At 34.7% G+C, this 24,378-nt stretch overlaps 2 non-coding genes across 2 annotated transcripts; both read right to left on the reverse strand.

The window, feature by feature from the left end:
* Positions 1 to 7,618: 7,618 nt before the first annotated feature.
* Positions 7,619 to 7,692, reverse strand: TRNAS-ACU (transfer RNA serine (anticodon ACU)). The gene has a single exon. It is a non-coding gene; the product is annotated as a tRNA-Ser (tRNA).
* A 10,426-nt stretch (positions 7,693 to 18,118) lies between these two features.
* Positions 18,119 to 18,192, reverse strand: TRNAS-ACU (transfer RNA serine (anticodon ACU)). Its single transcript has one exon. It is a non-coding gene; the product is annotated as a tRNA-Ser (tRNA).
* Positions 18,193 to 24,378: the final 6,186 nt, after the last annotated feature.

A 24,378-nucleotide genomic window follows, 5' to 3' on the forward strand; every position in this document is an offset into this window, starting at 1 on the left:
CAATACAAAATGTACAAGTGATATATTAAAATCATCTTTCCAGCTTGAATTTCAATAATGCATTGGGGCAACGATTTTGTGAGAAACATTTTCACCCTTAAATATAGATTTTCTTAATTCCTTACCTGTGTGCTAATTAGATATCACCTTGTTTTCACATTAAACAGACTTCCACATGAGAAAGCAGCAAGGATGCAGTGGCGTTAATGTTTCCTGGTGTCAACCTGTATTATTTCAGTAGACATTGAAATGAGGATGCATCTTGCTGCCTTTCCAATGAAGCAAGTTTAATTTAGTAATAGGTGAAAAACCATCCTTACAAAGGTGTTAATCAGAGACTTGGCTTTGTGGACACTTTTCAGAGAACAAATTTGTTAGCATAAAAATAAAGCCAGAAAATGAAGAGCTGTTTAATCACTCAATTGGATTTTTTTGCCAGCATATTTCTTTTTCTCTGCAACCCACTGCTAAATTGTGCTTCCTAGCTGTTTTTATAAAATCACTGAATCAAATCTAACTCTGATTACATCAGAGAAGGCCAGGTACCCTACACCATAAGAGGGGATTTGAAATTTTGACTTGTCAACTTAAAGATCACCAAAATCTGATAACAAGTTCAATTACGTCCCTGGGTGGGATTGAACCACCAACCTTTTGGTTTATAGCCGTACACACTAACTGATTGCGCCACAGAGACACTTTGCAAAAGTACATACTGACAAAGGCTAATAAGCATTCATCTAAAACGTTTCCTAGAAAAACTTTAAAAAGTCAATAATCTGGAGAGTTTTTGTAAGATGTTTCTTCCATCCACCAACGAAGAAACACATTGGTACTTTCCCATGATGAGTGAGTGCTTCAGGATCTCTTGCACTTACATGTGCAGCAGAGTACTGCAATGGAAGCATGCTGGGCCCATAACCCAGAGGTAGGCAGATTAAAACTATCCTTTGCTATATGCATTTTTTTTTGTTAATTTAAGTAATCAAAACTGGGATTGATATTTTTGCTCTTTTATTTTTACTTAAAGTACAATAACTTTTACCATTTTAATTTGTTTTAATAGTATATTGACAGTATAGTTTTATTTTAAAAAATCCACTTAATTTTCTTTACCCTATTATTAAAAGGGTAATTGACAAAAACAAACTACATTGTCACCAGAAGAGCAATACAAAATGTACAAGTGATATATTAAAATCATCTTTCCAGCTTGAATTTCAATGATGCATTGGGGCAACGATTTTGTGAGAAACATCTTCACCCTTAAATAAAGATTTTCTTAATTCCTTACCTGTGTGCTAATTAGATATCACCTTGTTTTCACATTAAACAGACTTCCACATGAGAAAGCAGCAAGAATGCAGTGGCGTTAATGTTTCCTGGTGTCAACCCATATTATTTCAGTAGACATTGAAATGAGGATGCATCTTGCTGCCTTTCCAATGAAGCAAGTTTAATTTAGTAATAGGTGAAAAACCATCCTTACAAAGGTGTTAATTAGAGACTTGGCTTTGTGGACACTTTTCAGAGAACAAATTTGTTAGCATAAAAATAAAGCAAGAAAATGAAGAGCTGTTTAATCACTTAATTGGATTTTTTTGCCAGCATATTTCTTTTTCTCTGCAACCCACTGCTAAATTGTGCTTCCTAGCTGTTTTTATAAAATCACTGAATCAAATCTAACTCTGATTACATCAGAGAAGGCCAGGTACCCTACACCATAAGAGGGGGTTTGAAATTTTGACTTGTGTACTTAAAGATCACCAAAATCTGATAATAAGGTCAATTACATCCCTGGGTGGGATTGAACCACCAACCTTTTGGTTAATAGCCATACACACTAACTGATTGCGCCACAGAGACACTTTGCAAAAGTACATACTGACAAAGGCTAATAAGCATTCATCTAAAACGTTTCCTTGAAAAACTTTAAAAAGTCAATAATCTGGAGAGTTTTTGTAAGATGTTTCTTCCATCAACCAACGAAGAAACACATTGGTACTTTCCCATGATGAGTGAGTGCTTCAGGATCTATTGCACTTACATGTGCAGCAGAGTACAGCAATGGAAGCATGCTGGGCACATAACCCAGAGGTAGGCAGATTGAAACTATCCTCTGCTATATGCATTTTTTTTTGTTAATTAAAGTAATCCAAAACTGGGATTGATATGTTGGCTCTTTTATTTTTACTTAAAGTACAATAACTTTTACCATTTTAATTTGTTTTAATAGTATATTGACAGTATTGTTTTCTTTCAAAAATCAGCTTAATTTTCTTTACCCTATTATTAAAATGGTAATTGACAAAAACAAACTACATTGTCACCAGAAGAGCAATACAAAATGTACAAGTGATATATTAAAATCATCTTTCCAGCTTGAATTTCAATGATGCATTGGGGCAACGATTTTGTGAGAAACATTTTCACCCTTAAATAAAGATTTTCTTAATTCCTTACCTGTGTGCTAATTAGATATCTCCTTGTTTTCACATTAAACAGACTTCCACATGAGAAAGCAGCAAGGATGCAGTAGCGTTAATGTTTCCTGGTGTCAACCTGTGTTATTTCAGTAGACATTGAAATGAGGATGCATCTTGCTGCCTTTCCAATGAAGCAAGTTTAATTTAGTAATAGGTTAAAAACCATCCTTACAAAGGTGTTAATCAGAGACTTGGCTTTGTGGACACTTTTCAGAGAACAAATTTGTTAGCATAAAAATAAAGCCAGAAAATTAAGAGCTGTTGAATCACTCAATTAGATTTTTTTTGCCAGCATATTTCTTTTTCTCTGCAACCCACTGCTAAATTGTGTTTCCTAGCTGTTTTTATAAAATCACTGAATCAAATCTAACTCTGATTACATCAGAGAAGGCCAGGTACCCTACACCAGAACAGGGGGTTTGAAATTTTGACTTGTCTACTTAAAGATCACCAAAATCTGATAACAAGGTCAATTACGTCCCTGGTTGGGATTGAACCACCAACCTTTTGGTTAGTAGCCGGACACACTAACCGATTGCGCCACAGAAACACTTTGCAAAAAGTACATACTGACAAAGGCTAATAAGCATACATCTAGAACGTTTCCTAGAAAAACTTTAAAAAGTCAATAATCTGGAGAGTTTTTGTAAGATGTTTCTTCCATCAACCAATGAAGAAACACATTGGTACTTTCCCATGATGAGTGAGTGCTTCAGGATCTCTTGCACTTACATGTGCAGCAGAGTACTGCAATGGAAGCATGCTGGGCCCATTACCCAGAGGTAGGCAGATTGAAACTATCCTCTGCTATATGCATTTTTTTTGTTAATTAAAGTAATCAAAACTGGGATTGATATTTTTGCTCTTTTATTTTTACTTAAAGTACAATAACTTTTACCATTTTAATTTGTTTTAATAGTATATTGACAGTATAGTTTTCTTTAAAAAATCCACTTAATTTTCTTTACCCTATTATTAAAAGGGTAATTGACAAAAACAAACTGCATTGTCACCAGAAGAGCAATACAAAATGTACAAGTGATATATTAAAATCATCTTTCCAGCTTGAATTTCAATGATGCATTGGGGCAACGATTTTGTGAGAAACATCTTCACCCTTAAATAAAGATTTTCTTAATTCCTTACCTGTGTGCTAATTAGATATCACCTTGTTTTCACATTAAACAGACTTCTACATGAGAAAGCAGCAAGGATGCAGTGGCGTTAATGTTTCCTGGTGTCAACCTGTATTATTTCAGTAGACATTGAAATGAGGATGCATCTTGCTGCCTTTCCAATGAAGCAAGTTTAATTTAGTAATAGGTGAAAAACCATCCCTACAAAGGTGTTAATCAGAGACTTGGCTTTGTGGACACTTTTCAGAGAACAAATTTGTTAGCATAAAAATAAAGCCAGAAAATGAAGAGCTGTTTAATCACTCAATTGGATTTTTTTTGCCAGCATATTTCTTTTTCTCTGCAACCCACTGCTAAATTGTGCTTCCTAGCTGTTTTTATAAAATCAATGAATCAAATCTAACTCTGATTACATCAGAGAAGGCCAGGTACCCTACACCATAACAGGGGGTTTGAAATTTTGACTTGTCTACTTAAAGATCACCAAAATCTGAAAACAAGGTCAATTACGTACCTGGGTGGGATTGAACCACCAACCTTTTGGTTAGTAGTCGGACACACTAACCGATTGCGCCACAGAGACACTTTGCAAAAAGTACATACTGACAAAGGCTAATAAGCATACATCTAGAACGTTTCCTAGAAAAACTTTAAAAAGTCAATAATCTGGAGAGTTTTTGTAAGATGTTTCTTCCATCAACCAACGAAGAAACACATTGGTACTTTCCCATGATGAGTGAGTGCTTCAGGATCTCTTGCACTTACATGTGCAGCAGAGTACTGCAATGGAAGCATGCTGGGCCCATAACCCAGAGGTAGGCAGATTGAAACTATCCTTTGCTATATGCATTTTTTTTTTGTTAATTTAAGTAATCAAAACTGGGATTGATATTTTTGCTCTTTTATTTTTACTTAAAGTACAATAACTTTTACCATTTTAATTTGTTTTAATAGTATATTGACAGTATAGTTTTCTTTAAAAAATCCACTTTATTCTCTTTACCCTATTATTAAAAGGGTAATTGACAAAAACAAACTACATTGTCACCAGAAGAGCAATACAAAATGTACAAGTGATATATTAAAATCATCTTTCTAGCTTAAATTTCAATGATGCATTGGGGCAACGATTTTGTGAGAAACATCTTCACCCTTAAATAAAGATTTTCTTAATTCCTTACCTGTGTGCTAATTAGATGTCACCTTGTTTTCACATTAAACAGACTTCTACATGAGAAAGCAGCAAGGATGCAGTGGCGTTAATGTTTCCTGGTGTCAACCTGTATTATTTCAGTAGACATTGAAATGAGGATGCATCTTGCTGCCTTTCCAATGGAGCAAGTTTAATTTAGTTATAGGTGAAAAACCATCCCTACAAAGGTGTTAATCAGAGACTTGGCTTTGTGGACACTTTTTAGAGAACAAATTTGTTAGCATAAAAATAAAGGCAGAAAATGAAGAGCTGTTTAATCACTCAATTGGATTTTTCTACCAGCATATTTTTTTCTCTGCAACCCATTGCTAAATTGTGCTTCCTAGCTGTTTTTTATAAAATCACTGAATCAAATCTAACTCTGATTACATCAGAGAAGGCCAGGTACCCTACACCATAAGATGGGGTTTGAAATTTTGACTTGTCTACTTAAATATCACCAAAACCTGATCACAAGGTCAATTATGTCCCTGGGTGGGATTGAACCACAAACCTTTTGGTTAGTAGCCAGACACACTAACCGATTGAGCCACAGAGACACTTTGCAAAAAGTACATACTGACAAAGGCTAATAAGCATTCATCTAGAACGTTTCCTAGAAAAACTTTAAAAAGTCAATAATCTGGAGAGTTTTTGTAAGAATTTTCTTAAATCAACCAACGAAGAAACACATTGGTACTTTCCGATAATGAGTGAGTGCTTCAGGATCTCTTGCACTTACATGTGCAGCAGAGTACTGCAATGGAAGCATGCTGGGCCCATTACCCAGAGGTAGGCAGATTGAAACTATCCTCTGCTATATGCATTTTTTTTGTTAAAGTAATCCAAAACTGGGATTGATATGTTAGCTATTTTATGTTTACTTAAAGTACAATGACTTTTACCATTTTAATTTGTTTTAATAGTATATTGACAGTATTGTTTTCTTTCAAAAATCCACTTAATTTTCTTTACCCTATTATTAAAATGGTAATTGACAAAAACAAACTACATTGTCACCAGAAGAGCAATACAAAATGTACAAGTGATATATTAAAATCATCTTTCCAGCTTGAATTTCAATGATGCATTGGGGCAACGATTTTGTGAGAAACATTTTCACCCTTAAATAAAGATTTTCTTAATTCCTTACCTGTGTGCTAATTAGATATCACCTTGTTTTCACATTAAACAGACTTCCACATGAGAAAGCAGCAAGGATGCATTGGCGTTAATGTTTCCTGGTGTCAACCTGTATTATTTCAGTAGACATTGAAATGAGGATACATCTTGCTGCCTTTCCAATGAAGCAAGTTTAATTTAGTAATAGGTGAAAAACCATCCTTACAAAGGTGTTCATCAGAGACTTGGCTTTGTGGACACTTTTCAGAGAACAAATTTGTTAGCATAAAAATAAAGCCAGAAAATGAAGAGCTGTTTAATCACTCAATTGGATTTTTTTGCCAGCATATTTCTTTTTCTCTGCAACCCACTGCTAAATTGTGCTTCCTAGCTGTTTTTATAAAATCACTGAATCAAATCACATCAGAGAAGGCCAGGTACCCTACACCATAAGAGGGGGTTTGAAATTTTGACTTGTCTTCTTAAAGATCACCAAAATCTGATAACAAGGTCAATTACGTCCCTGGGTGGGATTGAACCACCAACCTTTTGGTTAATAGCCATACACACTAAGTGATTGCGCCACAGAGACACTTTGCAAAAGTACATACTGACAAAGGCTAATAAGCATTCATCTAAAACGTTTCCTAGAAAAACTTTAAAAAGTCAATAATCTGGAGAGTTTTTGTAAGATGTTTCTTCCATCAACCAACGAAGAAACACATTGGTACTTTCCCATGATGAGTGAGTGCTTCAGGATCTATTGCACTTACATGTGCAGCAGAGTACTGCAATGGAAGCATGCTGGGCCCATTACCCAGAGGTAGGCAGATTGAAACTATCCTCTGCTATATGCATTTTTTTTGTTAAAGTAATCAAAACTGGGATTGATATTTTTGCTCTTTTATTTTTACTTAAAGTACAATAACTTTTACCATTTTAATTTGTTTTAATAGTATATTGACAGTATAGTTTTCTTTAAAAAATCCACTTAATTTTCTTTACCCTATTATTAAAAGGGTAATTGACAAAAACAAACTGCATTGTCACCAGAAGAGCAATACAAAATGTACAAGTGATATATTAAAATCATCTTTCCAGCTTGAATTTCAATGATGCATTGGGGCAACGATTTTGTGAGAAACATCTTCACCCTTAAATATAGATTTTCTTAATTCCTTACCTGTGTGCTAATTAGATATCACCTTGTTTTCACATTAAACAGACTTCTACATGAGAAAGCAGCAAGGATGCAGTGGCGTTAATGTTTCCTGGTGTCAACCTGTATTATTTCAGTAGACATTGAAATGAGGATGCATCTTGCTGCCTTTCCAATGAAGCAAGTTTAATTTAGTAATAGGTGAAAAACCATCCCTACAAATGTGTTAATCAGAGACTTGGCTTTGTGGACACTTTTCAGAGAACAAATTTGTTAGCATAAAAATAAAGGCAGAAAATGAAGAGCTGTTTAATCACTCAATTGGATTTTTTTTGCCAGCATATTTCTTTTTCTCTGCAACCCACTGCTAAATTGTGCTTCCTAGCTGTTTTTATAAAATCAATGAATCAAATCTAACTCTGATTACATCAGAGAAGGCCAGGTACCCTACACCATAACAAGGGGTTTGAAATTTTGACTTGTCTACTTAAAGATCACCAAAATCTGATAACAAGGTCAATTACGTCCCTGGGTGGGATTGAACCACCAACCTTTTGGGTAGTAGCCAGACACACTAACCGATTGCGCCACAGAGACACTTTGCAAAAAGTACATACTGACAAAGGCTAATAAGCATTCATCTAGAACGTTTCCTAGAAAAACTTTAAAAAGTCAATAATCTGGAGAGTTTTTGTAAGAATTTTCTTTAATCAACCAACGAAGAAACACATTGGTACTTTCCCATGATGAGTGAGTGCTTCAGGATCTCTTGCACTTACATGTGCAGCAGAGTACTGCAATGGAAGCATGCTGGGCCCATTACCCAGAGGTAGGCAGATTGAAACTATCCTCTGCTATATGCATTTTTTTTGTTAAAGTAATCCAAAACTGGGATTGATATGTTAGCTATTTTATGTTTACTTAAAGTACAATGACTTTTACCATTTTAATTTGTTTTAATAGTATATTGACAGTATAGTTTTCTTTCAAAAATCCACTTAATTTTCTTTACCCTATTATTAAAATGGTAATTGACAAAAACAAACTACATTGTCACCAGAAGAGCAATACAAAATGTACAAGTGATATATTAAAATCATCTTTCCAGCTTGAATTTCAATGATGCATTGGGGCAACGATTTTGTGAGAAACATCTTCACCCTTAAATAAAGATTTTCTTAATTCCTTACCTGTGTGCTAATTAGATATCACCTTGTTTTCACATTAAACAGACTTCCACATGAGAAAGCAGCAAGGATGCATTGGCGTTAATGTTTCCTGGTGTCAACCTGTATTATTTCAGTAGACATTGAAATGAGGATGCATCTTGCTGCCTTTCCAATGAAGCAAGTTTAATTTAGTAATAGGTTAAAAACCATCCTTACAAAGGTGTTAATCAGAGACTTGGCTTTGTGGACACTTTTCAGAGAACAAATTTGTTAGCATAAAAATAAAGCCAGAAAATTAAGAGCTGTTGAATCACTCAATTAGATTTTTTTTGCCAGCATATTTCTTTTTCTCTGCAACCCACTGCTAAATTGTGCTTCCTAGCTGTTTTTATAAAATCACTGAATCAAATCTAACTCTGATTACATCAGAGAAGGCCAGGTACCCTACACCAGAACAGGGGGTTTGAAATTTTGACTTGTCTACTTAAAGATCACCAAAATCTGATAACAAGGTCAATTACGTCCCTGGTTGGGATTGAACCACCAACCTTTTGGTTAGTAGCCGGACACACTAACCGATTGCGCCACAGAAACACTTTGCAAAAAGTACATACTGACAAAGGCTAATAAGCATACATCTAGAACGTTTCCTAGAAAAACTTTAAAAAGTCAATAATCTGGAGAGTTTTTGTAAGATGTTTCTTCCATCAACCAATGAAGAAACACATTGGTACTTTCCCATGATGAGTGAGTGCTTCAGGATCTCTTGCACTTACATGTGCAGCAGAGTACTGCAATGGAAGCATGCTGGGCCCATTACCCAGAGGTAGGCAGATTGAAACTATCCTCTGCTATATGCATTTTTTTTGTTAATTAAAGTAATCAAAACTGGGATTGATATTTTTGCTCTTTTATTTTTACTTAAAGTACAATAACTTTTACCATTTTAATTTGTTTTAATAGTATATTGACAGTATAGTTTTCTTTAAAAAATCCACTTAATTTTCTTTACCCTATTATTAAAAGGGTAATTGACAAAAACAAACTGCATTGTCACCAGAAGAGCAATACAAAATGTACAAGTGATATATTAAAATCATCTTTCCAGCTTGAATTTCAATGATGCATTGGGGCAACGATTTTGTGAGAAACATCTTCACCCTTAAATAAAGATTTTCTTAATTCCTTACCTGTGTGCTAATTAGATATCACCTTGTTTTCACATTAAACAGACTTCTACATGAGAAAGCAGCAAGGATGCAGTGGCGTTAATGTTTCCTGGTGTCAACCTGTATTATTTCAGTAGACATTGAAATGAGGATGCATCTTGCTGCCTTTCCAATGGAGCAAGTTTAATTTAGTTATAGGTGAAAAACCATCCCTACAAAGGTGTTAATCAGAGACTTGGCTTTGTGGACACTTTTTAGAGAACAAATTTGTTAGCATAAAAATAAAGGCAGAAAACGAAGAGCTGTTTAATCACTCAATTGGATTTTTCTACCAGCATATTTTTTTCTCTGCAACCCATTGCTAAATTGTGCTTCCTAGCTGTTTTTTATAAAATCACTGAATCAAATCTAACTCTGATTACATCAGAGAAGGCCAGGTACCCTACACCATAAGAGGGGGTTTGAAATTTTGACTTGTCTACTTAAATATCACCAAAACCTGATCACAAGGTCAATTATGTCCCTGGGTGGGATTGAACCACAAACCTTTTGGTTAGTAGCCAGACACACTAACCGATTGAGCCACAGAGACACTTTGCAAAAAGTACATACTGACAAAGGCTAATAAGCATTCATCTAGAACGTTTCCTAGAAAAACTTTAAAAAGTCAATAATCTGGAGAGTTTTTGTAAGAATTTTCTTAAATCAACCAACGAAGAAACACATTGGTACTTTCCCATGATGAGTGAGTGCTTCAGGATCTCTTGCACTTACATGTGCAGCAGAGTACTGCAATGGAAGCATGCTGGGCCCATTACCCAGAGGTAGGCAGATTGAAACTATCCTCTGCTATATGCATTTTTTTTGTTAATTAAAGTAATCAAAACTGGGATTGATATTTTTGCTCTTTTATTTTTACTTAAAGTACAATAACTTTTACCATTTTAATTTGTTTTAATAGTATATTGACAGTATAGTTTTCTTTAAAAAATCCACTTAATTTTCTTTACCCTATTATTAAAAGGGTAATTGACAAAAACAAACTGCATTGTCACCAGAAGAGCAATACAAAATGTACAAGTGATATATTAAAATCATCTTTCCAGCTTGAATTTCAATGATGCATTGGGGCAACGATTTTGTGAGAAACATCTTCACCCTTAAATAAAGATTTTCTTAATTCCTTACCTGTGTGCTAATTAGATATCACCTTGTTTTCACATTAAACAGACTTCTACATGAGAAAGCAGCAAGGATGCAGTGGCGTTAATGTTTCCTGGTGTCAACCTGTATTATTTCAGTAGACATTGAAATGAGGATGCATCTTGCTGCCTTTCCAATGAAGCAAGTTTAATTTAGTAATAGGTGAAAAACCATCCCTACAAAGGTGTTAATCAGAGACTTGGCTTTGTGGACACTTTTCAGAGAACAAATTTGTTAGCATAAAAATAAAGCCAGAAAATGAAGAGCTGTTTAATCACTCAATTGGATTTTTTTTGCCAGCATATTTCTTTTTCTCTGCAACCCACTGCTAAATTGTGCTTCCTAGCTGTTTTTATAAAATCAATGAATCAAATCTAACTCTGATTACATCAGAGAAGGCCAGGTACCCTACACCATAACAGTGGGTTTGAAATTTTGACTTGTCTACTTAAAGATCACCAAAATCTGAAAACAAGGTCAATTACGTCCCTGGGTGGGATTGAACCACCAACCTTTTGGTTAGTAGTCGGACACACTAACCGATTGCGCCACAGAGACACTTTGCAAAAAGTACATACTGACAAAGGCTAATAAGCATACATCTAGAACGTTTCCTAGAAAAACTTTAAAAAGTCAATAATCTGGAGAGTTTTTGTAAGATGTTTCTTCCATCAACCAATGAAGAAACACATTGGTACTTTCCCATGATGAGTGAGTGCTTCAGGATCTCTTGCACTTACATGTGCAGCAGAGTACTGCAATGGAAGCATGCTGGGCCCATTACCCAGAGGTAGGCAGATTGAAACTATCCTCTGCTATATGCATTTTTTTTGTTAATTAAAGTAATCAAAACTGGGATTGATATTTTTGCTCTTTTATTTTTACTTAAAGTACAATAACTTTTACCATTTTAATTTGTTTTAATAGTATATTGACAGTATAGTTTTCTTTAAAAAATCCACTTAATTTTCTTTACCCTATTATTAAAAGGGTAATTGACAAAAACAAACTACATTGTCACCAGAAGAGCAATACAAAATGTACAAGTGATATATTAAAATCATCTTTCCAGCTTGAATTTCAATGATGCATTGGGGCAACGATTTTGTGAGAAACATCTTCACCCTTAAATAAAGATTTTCTTAATTCCTTACCTGTGTGCTAATTAGATATCACCTTGTTTTCACATTAAACAGACTTCTACATGAGAAAGCAGCAAGGATGCAGTGGCGTTAATGTTTCCTGGTGTCAACCTGTATTATTTCAGTAGACATTGAAATGAGGATGCATCTTGCTGCCTTTCCAATGAAGCAAGTTTAATTTAGTAATAGGTGAAAAACCATCCCTACAAAGGTGTTAATCAGAGACTTGGCTTTGTGGACACTTTTCAGAGAACAAATTTGTTAGCATAAAAATAAAGCCAGAAAATGAATAGCTGTTTAATCACTCAATTGGATTTTTTTTGCCAGCATATTTCTTTTTCTCTGCAACCCACTGCTAAATTGTGCTTCCTAGCTGTTTTTATAAAATCAATTAATCAAATCTAACTCTGATTACATCAGAGAAGGCCAGGTACCCTACACCATAACAGGGGGTTTGAAATTTTGACTTGTCTACTTAAAGATCACCAAAATCTGATAACAAGGTCAATTACATCCCTGGGTGGGATTGAACCACCAACCTTTTGGTAAGTAGTCGGACACACTAACCGATTGCGCCACAGAGACACTTTGCAAAAAGTCCATACTGACAAAGGCTAATAAGCATACATCTAGAACGTTTCCTAGAAAAACTTTAAAAAGTCAATAATCTGGAGAGTTTTTGTAAGATGTTTCTTCCATCAACCAACGAAGAAACACATTGGTACTTTCCCATGATGAGTGAGTGCTTCAGGATCTCTTGCACTTACATGTGCAGCAGAGTACTGCAATGGAAGCATGCTGGGCCCATAACCCAGAGGTAGGCAGATTGAAACTATCCTTTGCTATATGCATTTTTTTTTGTTAATTTAAGTAATCAAAACTGGGATTGATATTTTTGCTCTTTTATTTTTCATTAAAGTACAATAACTTTTACCATTTTAATTTGTTTTAATAGTATATTGAAAGTATTGTTTTCTTTTAAAAATCCATTAATTTTCTTTACCCTATTATTAAAATGGTAATTGACAAAAACAAACTACATTTTCACCAGAAGAGCAATACAAAATGTACAAGTGATATATTAAAATCATCTTTCCAGCTTGAATTTCAATGATGCATTGGGGCAACGATTTTGTGAGAAACAGTTTCACCCTTAAATAAAGATTTTCTTAATTCCTTACCTGTGTGCTAATTAGATATCACCTTGTTTTCACATTAAACAGACTTCCACATGAGAAAGCAGCAAGGATGCAGTGGCGTTAATGTTTCCTGGTGTCAACCTGTATTATTTCAGTTGACATTGAAATGAGGATGCATCTTGCTGCCTTTCCAATGAAGCAAGTTTAATTTAGTAATAGGTGAAAAACCATCCATACAAAGGTGTTAATCAGAGACTTGGCTTTGTGGACACTTTTCAGAGAACAAATTTGTTAGCATAAAAATAAAGCCAGAAAATGAAGAGCTGTTTAATCACTCAATTGGATTTTTTTGCCAGCATATTTCTTTTTCTCTGCAACCCACTGCTAAATTGTGCTTCCTAGCTGTTTTTATAAAATCACTGAATCAAATCTAACTCTGATTACATCAGAGAAGGCCAGGTACCCTACACCATAAGAGGGGATTTGAAATTTTGACTTGTCAACTTAAAGATCACCAAAATCTGATAACAAGTTCAATTACGTCCCTGGGTGGGATTGAACCTCCAACCTTTTGGTTTATAGCCGTACACACTAACTGATTGCGCCACAGAGACACTTTGCAAAAGTACATACTGACAAAGGCTAATAAGCATTCATCTAAAACGTTTCCTAGAAAAACTTTAAAAAGTCAATAATCTGGAGAGTTTTTGTAAGATGTTTCTTCCATCCACCAACGAAGAAACACATTGGTACTTTCCCATGATGAGTGAGTGCTTCAGGATCTCTTGCACTTACATGTGCAGCAGAGTACTGCAATGGAAGCATGCTGGGCCCATAACCCAGAGGTAGGCAGATTAAAACTATCCTCTGCTATATGCATTTTTTTTGTTAATTAAAGTATTCCAAAACTGGGATTGATATTTTTGCTCTTTTATTTTTCATTAAAGTACAATAACTTTTACCATTTTAATTTGTTTTAATAGTATATTGAGAGTATTGTTTTCTTTTAAAAATCCATTAATTTTCTTTACCCTATTATTAAAATGTAATTGACAAAAACAAACTACATTGTCACCAGAAGAGCAATACAAAATGTACAAGTGATATATTAAAATCATCTTTCCATCTTAAATTTTAATGATGCATTGGGGCAACGATTTTGTGAGAAACATTTTCACCCTTAAATAAAGATTTTCTTAATTCCTTACCTGTGTGCTAATTAGATATCACCTTGTTTTCACATTAAACAGACTTCCACATGAGAAAGCAGCAAGGATGCAGTGGCGTTAATGTTTCCTGGTGTCAACCTGTATTATTTCAGTAGACATTGAAATGAGGATGCATCTTGCTGCCTTTCCAATGAAGCAAGTTTAATTTAGTAATAGGTGAAAAACCATCCTTACAAAGGTGTTAATCAGAGACTTGGCTTTGTGGACACTTTTCAGAGAACAAATTTGTTAGCATAAAAATAAAGCCAGAAAATGAAGAGCTGTTCAATCACTCAATTGGATTTTTTTGCCAGCATATTTCTTTTTCTCTGCAACCCACTGCTAAATTGTGCTTCCTAGATGTTTTTATAAAATCACTGAATCAAATCTAACTCTGATTACATCAGAGAAGGCCAGGTACCCTACACCATAAGAGGGGGTTTGAAATTTTGACTTGTCTACTTAAAGATCACCAAAATCTGATAACAAGGTCAATTACGTCCCTTGGTGGGATTGAACCACCAACCTTTTGGTTAATAGCCATACACACTAACTGATTGCGCCACAGAGACACTTTTCAAAAGTACATACTGACAAAGGCTAATAAGCATTCATCTAAAACGTTTCCTAGAAAAACTTTAAAAAGTCAATAATCTGGAGAGTTTTTGTAAGATGTTTCTTCCATCAACCAACGAAGAAACACATTGGTACTTTCCCATGATGAGTGAGTGCTTCAGGATCTCTTGCACTTACATGTGCAGCAGAGTACTGCAATGGAAGCATGCTGGGCCCATAACCCAGAGGTAGGCAGATTGAAACTATCCTTTGCTATATGCATTTTTTTTTGTTAATTTAAGTAATCAAAACTGGGATTGATATTTTTGCTCTTTTATTTTTACTTAAAGTAAAATAACTTTTACCATTTTAATTTGTTTTAATAGTATATTGACAGTATAGTTTTATTTTAAAAAATCCACTTAATTTTCTTTACCCTATTATTAAAAGGGTAATTGACAAAAACAAACTACATTGTCACCAGAAGAGCAATACAAAATGTACAAGTGATATATTAAAATCATCTTTCCAGCTTGAATTTCAATGATGCATTGGGGCAACGATTTTGTGAGAAACATCTTCACCCTTAAATAAAGATTTTCTTAATTCCTTACCTGTGTGCTAATTAGATATCACCTTGTTTTCACATTAAACAGACTTCCACATGAGAAAGCAGCAAGGATGCATTGGCGTTAATGTTTCCTGGTGTCAACCTGTATTATTTCAGTAGACATTGAAATGAGGATGCATCTTGCTGCCTTTCCAATGAAGCAAGTTTAATTTAGTAATAGGTGAAAAACCATCCTTACAAAGGTGTTCATCAGAGACTTGGCTTTGTGGACACTTTTCAGAGAACAAATTTGTTAGCATAAAAATAAAGCCAGAAAATGAAGAGCTGTTTAATCACTCAATTGGATTTTTTTGCCAGCATATTTCTTTTTCTCTGCAACCCACTGCTAAATTGTGCTTCCTAGCTGTTTTTATAAAATCACTGAATCAAATCTAATTACATCAGAGAAGGCCAGGTACCCTACACCATAAGAGGGGGTTTGAAATTTTGACTTGTCTTCTTAAAGATCACCAAAATCTGATAACAAGGTCAATTACGTCCCCGGGTGGGATTGAACCACCAACCTTTTGGTTAATAGCCATACACACTAACTGATTGCGCCACAGAGACACTTTGCAAAAGTACATACTGACAAAGGCTAATAAGCATTCATCTAAAACGTTTCCTAGAAAAACTTTAAAAAGTCAATAATCTGGAGAGTTTTTGTAAGATGTTTCTTCCATCAACCAACGAAGAAACACATTGGTACTTTCCCATGATGAGTGAGTGCTTCAGGATCTATTGCACTTACATGTGCAGCAGAGTACTGCAATGGAAGCATGCTGAGCCCATTACCCAGAGGTAGGCAGATTGAAACTATCCTCTGCTATATGCATTTTTTTTGTTAAAGTAATCAAAACTGGGATTGATATTTTTGCTCTTTTATTTTTACTTAAAGTACAATAACTTTTACCATTTTAATTTGTTTTAATAGTATATTGACAGTATAGTTTTCTTTAAAAAATCCACTTAATTTTCTTTACCCTATTATTAAAAGGGTAATTGACAAAAACAAACTGCATTGTCACCAGAAGAGCAATACAAAATGTACAAGTGATATATTAAAATCATCTTTCCAGCTTGAATTTCAATGATGCATTGGGGCAACGATTTTGTGAGAAACATCTTCACCCTTAAATATAGATTTTCTTAATTCCTTACCTGTGTGCTAATTAGATATCACCTTGTTTTCACATTAAACAGACTTCTACATGAGAAAGCAGCAAGGATGCAGTGGCGTTAATGTTTCCTGGTGTCAACCTGTATTATTTCAGTAGACATTGAAATGAGGATGCATCTTGCTGCCTTTCCAATGAAGCAAGTTTAATTTAGTAATAGGTGAAAAACCATCCCTACAAATGTGTTAATCAGAGACTTGGCTTTGTGGACACTTTTCAGAGAACAAATTTGTTAGCATAAAAATAAAGGCAGAAAATGAAGAGCTGTTTAATCACTCAATTGGATTTTTTTTGCCAGCATATTTCTTTTTCTCTGCAACCCACTGCTAAATTGTGCTTCCTAGCTGTTTTTATAAAATCAATGAATCAAATCTAACTCTGATTACATCAGAGAAGGCCAGGTACCCTACACCATAACAAGGGGTTTGAAATTTTGACTTGTCTACTTAAAGATCACCAAAATCTGATAACAAGGTCAATTACGTCCCTGGGTGGGATTGAACCACCAACCTTTTGGTTAGTAGTCGGACACACTAACCGATTGCGCCACAGAGACACTTTGCAAAAAGTTCATACTGACAAAGGCTAATAAGCATACATCTAGAACGTTTCCTAGAAAAACTTTAAAAAATCAATAATCTGGAGAGTTTTTGTAAGATGTTTCTTCCATCAACCAACGAAGAAACACATTGGTACTTTCCCATGATGAGTGAGTGCTTCAGGATCTCTTGCACTTACATGTGCAGCAGAGTACTGCAATGGAAGCATGCTGGGCCCATAACCCAGAGGTAGGCAGATTGAAACTATCCTTTGCTATATGCATTTTTTTTTGTTAATTTAAGTAATCAAAACTGGGATTGGTATTTTTGCTCTTTTATTTTTACTTAAAGTACAATAACTTTTACCATTTTAATTTGTTTTAATAGTATATTGACAGTATAGTTTTCTTTAAAAAATCCACTTAATTTTCTTTACCCTATTATTAAAAGGGTAATTGACAAAAACAAACTACATTGTCACCAGAAGAGCAATACAAAATGTACAAGTGATATATTAAAATCATCTTTCCAGCTTGAATTTCAATGATGCATTGGGGCCAACGATTTTGTGAGAAACATCTTCACCCTTAAATAAAGATTTTCTTAATTCCTTACCTGTGTGCTAATTAGATGTCACCTTGTTTTCACATTAAACAGACTTCTACATGAGAAAGCAGCAAGGATGCAGTGGCGTTAATGTTTCCTGGTGTCAACCTGTATTATTTCAGTAGACATTGAAATGAGGATGCATCTTGCTGCCTTTCCAATGAAGCAAGTTTAATTTAGTTATAGGTGAAAAACCATCCCTACAAAGGTGTTAATCAGAGACTTGGCTTTGTGGACACTTTTTAGAGAACAAATTTGTTAGCATAAAAATAAAGGCAGAAAATGAAGAGCTGTTTAATCACTCAATTGGATTTTTCTACCAGCATATTTTTTTCTCTGCAACCCATTGCTAAATTGTGCTTCCTAGCTGTTTTTTATAAAATCACTAAGTCAAATCTAACTCTGATTACATCAGAGAAGGCCAGGTACCCTACACCATAAGAGGAGTTTGAAATTTTGACTTGTCTACTTAAATATCACCAAAACCTGATCACAAGGTCAATTATGTCCCTGGGTGGGATTGAACCACCAACCTTTTGGGTAGTAGCCAGACACACTAACCGATTGCGCCACAGAGACACTTTGCAAAAAGTACATACTGACAAAGGCTAATAAGCATTCATCTAGAACGTTTCCTAGAAAAACTTTAAAAAGTCAATAATCTGGAGAGTTTTTGTAAGAATTTTCTTAAATCAACCAACGAAGAAACACATTGGTACTTTCCCATGATGAGTGAGTGCTTCAGGATCTCTTGCACTTACATGTGCAGCAGAGTACTGCAATGGAAGCATGCTGGGCCCATTACCCAGAGGTAGGCAGATTGAAACTATCCTCTGCTATATGCATTTTTATTGTTAAAGTAATCCAAAACTGGGATTGATATGTTAGCTATTTTATGTTTACTTAAAGTACAATGACTTTTACCATTTTAATTTGTTTTAATAGTATATTGACAGTATAGTTTTCTTTCAAAAATCCACTTAATTTTCTTTACCCTATTATTAAAATGGTAATTGACAAAAACAAACTACATTGTCACCAGAAGAGCAATACAAAATGTACAAGTGATATATTAAAATCATCTTTCCAGCTTGAATTTCAATGATGCATTGGGGCAACGATTTTGTGAGAAACATCTTCACCCTTAAATAAAGATTTTCTTAATTCCTTACCTGTGTGCTAATTAGATATCACCTTGTTTTCACATTAAACAGACTTCCACATGAGAAAGCAGCAAGGATGCATTGGCGTTAATGTTTCCTGGTGTCAACCTGTATTATTTCAGTAGACATTGAAATGAGGATGCATCTTGCTGCCTTTCCAATGAAGCAAGTTTAATTTAGTAATAGGTTAAAAACCATCCTTACAAAGGTGTTAATCAGAGACTTGGCTTTGTGGACACTTTTCAGAGAACAAATTTGTTAGCATAAAAATAAAGCCAGAAAATTAAGAGCTGTTGAATCACTCAATTAGATTTTTTTTGCCAGCATATTTCTTTTTCTCTGCAACCCACTGCTAAATTGTGCTTCCTAGCTGTTTTTATAAAATCACTGAATCAAATCTAACTCTGATTACATCAGAGAAGGCCAGGTACCCTACACCAGAACAGGGGGTTTGAAATTTTGACTTGTCTACTTAAAGATCACCAAAATCTGATAACAAGGTCAATTACGTCCCTGGTTGGGATTGAACCACCAACCTTTTGGTTAGTAGCCGGACACACTAACCGATTGCGCCACAGAAACACTTTGCAAAAAGTACATACTGACAAAGGATAATAAGCATACATCTAGAACGTTTCCTAGAAAAACTTTAAAAAGTCAATAATCTGGAGAGTTTTTGTAAGATGTTTCTTCCATCAACCAATGAAGAAACACATTGGTACTTTCCCATGATGAGTGAGTGCTTCAGGATCTCTTGCACTTACATGTGCAGCAGAGTACTGCAATGGAAGCATGCTGGGCCCATTACCCAGAGGTAGGCAGATTGAAACTATCCTCTGCTATATGCATTTTTTTTGTTAATTTAAGTAATCAAAACTGGGATTGATATTTTTGCTCTTTTATTTTTACTTAAAGTACAATAACTTTTACCATTTTAATTTGTTTTAATAGTATATTGACAGTATAGTTTTCTTTAAAAAATCCACTTAATTTTCTTTACCCTATTATTAAAAGGGTAATTGACAAAAACAAACTGCATTGTCACCAGAAGAGCAATACAAAATGTACAAGTGATATATTAAAATCATCTTTCCAGCTTGAATTTCAATGATGCATTGGGGCAACGATTTTGTGAGAAACATCTTCACCCTTAAATAAAGATTTTCTTAATTCCTTACCTGTGTGCTAATTAGATATCACCTTGTTTTCACATTAAACAGACTTCTACATGAGAAAGCAGCAAGGATGCAGTGGCGTTAATGTTTCCTGGTGTCAACCTGTATTATTTCAGTAGACATTGAAATGAGGATGCATCTTGCTGCCTTTCCAATGAAGCAAGTTTAATTTAGTTATAGGTGAAAAACCATCCCTACAAAGGTGTTAATCAGAGACTTGGCTTTGTGGACACTTTTTAGAGAACAAATTTGTTAGCATAAAAATAAAGGCAGAAAACGAAGAGCTGTTTAATCACTCAATTGGATTTTTCTACCAGCATATTTTTTTCTCTGCAACCCATTGCTAAATTGTGCTTCCTAGCTGTTTTTTATAAAATCACTGAATCAAATCTAACTCTGATTACATCAGAGAAGGCCAGGTACCCTACACCATAAGAGGGGGTTTGAAATTTTGACTTGTCTACTTAAATATCACCAAAACCTGATCACAAGGTCAATTATGTCCCTGGGTGGGATTGAACCACAAACCTTTTGGTTAGTAGCCAGACACACTAACCGATTGAGCCACAGAGACACTTTGCGAAAAGTACATACTGACAAAGGCTAATAAGCATTCATCTAGAACGTTTCCTAGAAAAACTTTAAAAAGTCAATAATCTGGAGAGTTTTTGTAAGAATTTTCTTAAATCCACCAACGAAGAAACACATTGGTACTTTCCCATGATGAGTGAGTGCTTCAGGATCTCTTGCACTTACATGTGCAGCAGAGTACTGCAATGGAAGCATGCTGGGCCCATAACCCAGAGGTAGGCAGATTAAAACTATCCTCTGCTATATGCATTTTTTTTGTTAATTAAAGTAATCCAAAACTGGGATTGATATTTTTGCTCTTTTATTTTTCATTAAAGTACAATAACTTTTACCATTTTAATTTGTTTTAATAGCATATTGAAAGTATTGTTTTCTTTTAAAAATCCATTAATTTTCTTTACCCTATTATTAAAATGGTAATTGACAAAAACAAACTACATTGTCACCAGAAGAGCAATACAAAATGTACAAGTGATATATTAAAATCATCTTTCCAGCTTGAATTTCAATGATGCATTGGGGCAACGATTTTGTGAGAAACATTTTCACCCTTAAATAAAGATTTTCTTAATTCCTTACCTGTGTGCTAATTAGATATCACCTTGTTTTCACATTAAACAGACTTCTACATGAGAAAGCAGCAAGGATACAGTGGCGTTAATGTTTCCTGGTGTCAACCTGTATTATTTCAGTAGACATTAAAATGAGGATGCATCTTGCTGCCTTTCCAATGAAGCAAGTTTAATTTAGTAATAGGTGAAAAACCGTCCTTACAAAGGTGTTAATCAGAGACTTGGCTTTGTGGACACTTTTCAGAGAACAAATTTGTTAGCATAAAAATAAAGCCAGAAAATGAAGAGCTGTTTAATCACTCAATTGGATTTTTTTGCCAGCATATTTCTTTTTCTCTGCAACCCACTGCTAAATTGTGCTTCCTAGCTGTTTTTTATAAAATCACTGAATCAAATCTAACTCTGATTACATCAGAGAAGGCCAGGTACCCTACACCATAAGAGGGGGATTTGAAATTTTGACTTGTCTACTTAAAGATCACCAAAATTTGATAACAAGGTCAATTACGTCCCTGGGTGGGATTGAACCACCAACCTTTTGGTTAACAGCCGTGCACACTAACTGATTGCGCCACAAAGACATTTTGCAAAAGTATATACTGACAAAGGCTAATAAGCATTCATCTAAAATGTTTCCTAGAAAAACTTTAAAAAGTCAATAATCTGTAGAGTTTTTGTAAGATGTTTCTTCCATCAACCAACGAAGAAACACATTGGTACTTTCCCATGATGAGTGAGTGCTTCAGTATCTCTTGCACTTACATGTGCAGCAGAGTACAGCAATGGAAGCATGCTGGGCCCATAACCCAGCGGTAGGCAGATTGAAACTATCCTCTGCTATATGCATTTTTTTTTGTTAATTAAAGTAATCCAAAACTGGGATTGATATTTTGGCTCTTTTATTTTTACTTAAAGTACAATAACTTTTACCATTTTAATTTGTTTTAATAGTATATTGACAGTATAGTTTTCTTTCAAAAATCCACTTAATTTTCTTTACCCTATTATTAAAATGGTAATTGACAAAAACAAACTACATTGTCACCAGAAGAGCAATACAAAATGTACAAGTGATATATTAAAATCATCTTTCCAGCTTGAATTTCAATGATGCATTGGGGCAACGATTTTGTGAGAAACATCTTCACCCTTAAATAAAGATTTTCTTAATTCCTTACCTGTGTGCTAATTAGATATCACCTTGTTTTCACATTAAACAGACTTCCACATGAGAAAGCAGCAAGGATACAGTGGCGTTAATGTTTCCTGGTGTCAACCTGTATTATTTCAGTAGACATTGAAATGAGGATGCATCTTGCTGCCTTTCCAATGAAGCAAGTTTAATTTAGTAATAGGTGAAAAACCATCCCTACAAAGGTGTTAATCAGAGACTTGGCTTTGTGGACACTTTTCAAAGAACAAATTTGTTAGCATAAAAATAAAGCCAGAAAATGAAGAGCTGTTTAATCACTCAATTGGATTTTTTTTGCCAGCATATTTCTTTTTCTCTGCAACCCACTGCTAAATTGTGCTTCCTAGCTGTTTTTATAAAATCACTGAATCAAATCTAACTCTGATTACATCAGAGAAGGCCAGGTACCCTACACCATAACAGGGGGTTTGAAATTTTGACTTGTCTACTTAAAGATCACCAAAATCTGATAACAAGGTCAGTTACGTCCCTGGTTGGGATTGAACCACCAACCATTTGGTTAGTAGCCGGACACACTAACCGATTGCGCCACAGAGACTTTTTGCAAAAAGTACATACTTACAAAGTCTAATAAGCATACATCTAGAACGTTTCCTAGAAAAACTTTAAAAAGTCAATAATCTGGAGAGTTTTTGTAAGATGTTTCTTCCATCAACCAATGAAGAAACACATTGGTACTTTCCCTTGATGAGTGAGTGCTTCAGGATCTCTTGCACTTACATGTGCAGCAGAGTACTGCAATGGAAGCATGCTGGGCCCCTAACCCAGAGGTAGGCAGATTGAAACTATCCTTTGCTATATGCATTTTTTTTTGTTAATTTAAGTAATCAAAACTGGGATTGATATTTTTGCTCTTTTATTTTTACTTAAAGTACAATAACTTTTACCATTTTAATTTGTTTTAATAGTATATTGACAGTATAGTTTTCTTTAAAAAATCCACTTAATTTTCTTTACCCTATTATTAAAAGGGTAATTGACAAAAACAAACTACATTGTCACCAGAAGAGCAATACAAAATGTACAAGTGATATATTAAAATCATCTTTCCAGCTTGAATTTCAATGATGCATTGGGGCAACGATTTTGTGAGAAACATCTTCACCCTTAAATAAAGATTTTCTTAATTCCTTACCTGTGTGCTAATTAGATATCACCTTGTTTTCACATTAAACAGACTTCTACATGAGAAAGCAGCAAGGATGCAGTGGCGTTAATGTTTCCTGGTGTCAACCTGTATTATTTCAGTAGACATTGAAATGAGGATGCATCTTGCTGCCTTTCCAATGAAGCAAGTTTAATTTAGTAATAGGTGAAAAACCATCCTTACAAAGGTGTTCATCAGAGACTTGGCTTTGTGGACACTTTTCAGAGAACAAATTTGTTAGCATAAAAATAAAGCCAGAAAATGAAGAGCTGTTTAATCACTCAATTGGATTTTTTTGCCAGCATATTTCTTTTTCTCTGCAACCCACTGCTAAATTGTGCTTCCTAGCTGTTTTTATAAAATCACTGAATCAAATCTAACTCTGATTACATCAGAGAAGGCCAGGTACCCTACACCATAAGAGGGGATTTGAAATTTTGACTTGTCTACTTAAAGATCACCAAAATCTGATAACAAGGTCAATTACGTCCCTGGGTGGGATTGAACCACCAACCTTTTGGTTTATAGCCGTACACACTAACTGATTGCGCCACAGAGACACTTTGCAAAAGTACATACTGACAAAGGCTAATAAGCATTCATCTAAAACGTTTCCTAGAAAAACTTTAAAAAGTCAATAATCTGGAGAGTTTTTGTAAGATGTTTCTTCCATCCACCAACGAAGAAACACATTGGTACTTTCCCATGATGAGTGAGTTCTTCAGGATCTCTTGCACTTACATGTGCAGCAGAGTACTGCAATGGAAGCATGCTGGGCCCATAACCCAGAGGTAGGCAGATTAAAACTATCCTCTGCTATATGCATTTTTTTTTGTTAATTAAAGTAATCCAAAACTGGGATTGATATTTTTGCTCTTTTATTTTTCATTAAAGTACAATAACT

This window comes from Pseudophryne corroboree, unplaced genomic scaffold (assembly GCF_028390025.1).
Source record: "Pseudophryne corroboree isolate aPseCor3 unplaced genomic scaffold, aPseCor3.hap2 scaffold_568, whole genome shotgun sequence".
Lineage (NCBI taxonomy): Eukaryota > Metazoa > Chordata > Amphibia > Anura > Myobatrachidae > Pseudophryne > Pseudophryne corroboree.